The sequence below is a fragment of the Coenobita brevimanus genome, chromosome 56, assembly GCF_032717465.1.
Source record: "Coenobita brevimanus isolate Jiangsu-jjx chromosome 56, ASM3271746v2, whole genome shotgun sequence".
Taxonomy (NCBI): Eukaryota; Metazoa; Arthropoda; class Malacostraca; order Decapoda; family Coenobitidae; genus Coenobita; species Coenobita brevimanus.
In genome coordinates, this window is record NC_137009.1 from 34,751,915 (window position 1) to 34,753,821 (window position 1,907).

The window sequence follows — 1,907 nt, forward strand, 5'->3', positions numbered from 1 at the left end:
CCCGACAGACGGAACTCAGACTCCCTTCAGATAACTTCCTAATCACCATCGCAACAAGAATGCATTCCAAACAGGAGTGCTCACACGTGTCTTAAATAAACAAGAAGAGAACAACTTGCACAAATTTCACTAAAGAAACAGAACATCACACATCACTTCAGCACACTAGACACTACAACCGTAACCATCATCGACTGGCACATAAAGAAATTTGACATTAATCCACGCAAACACCATATTCCATGAGGTAACAGAAGATACTACAACCACAGACAACACACTGGATATTTCTTGCTTTACAAAACAATGCACCTCAAGCAAACACACATTTCCTCTCCCACACAGACGCCATCGCAAGGCTCCAGCATCTATGCAATGAACTTGGTAATAAAACTGCTTAAAGAAGACATATAATTAGTTATAATTTGTAACAACACTCAGTCAATTCACAGACCCCTCTCAGGCCTACAAATCACTTAGCAAGGATCCAACACACCCTTATTCGAACAGATTCATAACACAACTCACACAATACAAGATAACTGAACGTCTCACTCTCAACAAAGTCACACTTCATGTCCCCCTTTCTTACCTGAGGTTGACGGGTCTGCTTGGCCAAATGAGTCTCATTTAGACAATAGTCGGAGGTAGACCGCCGGTATATATATATATATATATATATATATATATATATATATATATATATATATATATATATATATATATATTGTTACGGAACAGAGAAAGATAATGTACACATTAAGTGAGAATACTAAGAGTCACTACTGTCCCGTAAAGTTCCAGGTTCAAAACAAAAGAGTTAGGTAAAATTACAGTTAAAGTTTAATGCACAAACTAACAACAAAACATTCAGGACTCATAAGGATAAAGTAATGACAAAAACAAGTTAAATATATGGTTAACTGCAATAGCCTCTATTAACACAAAATTAGCAAGAGTAAATTTATCTAAGTCAGCCCTGATAAAATGAAAATACACCGGGTAATGCTCAGTTAATGCAAGATAAATTATTACAGATACAAAATATTGTTAATGATGGCTGAGTCAGGCTGACAATAAATATATTACATGATTCACAAAAACTTCACTAGGCCTACAAATTAAACTTATGCTATACAGTACAAGAAAAAATGCAATAACACTTATACTCAAATCACACAGCTGCTAGATGGTTGGAGACTTCCTGAGAACTCACAATAATAACTGTACAGGGGAGGACAGAGATGTGTACAAAATGAGGAGTAGATCTAAGTGGCAATGATGCAGAGACTGAGCTCATTTTATTGGGGCCAGCAGAGCTTGATACAACTTGTAAGAAGGACGCGCAAATGAAGCCATGGGGACAAAGAGTTGACAATCCCGCACTGAATAACAGAAAGGACGACTTACTCTACCATAACGGTAGAAGGGGGGGACTGAGGCAGAACACGCTCGTGATCAAACAGGCAGCACACTGTACGTTAGAATTACACAAAGGATGATGAAATCATAGGCTATGTAACACCTCCCCACAAAGAAAAAAAAATTTACAAAGGAAATTTCTTATTACTCTAAAACAATCTGTTTATGGCATTACAGAACATGCAAAAGTCTTTCCTAGTGTTACAAAACATGAGATCTCCCTAGCACGTTCAGTCATAGGTACTTGCCAGTATCCCTTTAACAAATCAAACTTACTTATGTACCTAGCCTTTCCGATCTTGTCTATGCAATCTTCCATGCGAGGGAGAGGGTAAGTGTCTGTTTTGGTTATCTGATTAACACGTCTGTAGTCGATGCAAAGCCGCTGTGACCCACCTGGCTTAGGGACTAGAGTGACAGGAGAACTCCACTCGCTCTGACAGGGCTCAATCATCTTGTGGTCCAACAGGTAGCCAAGCTCCTTC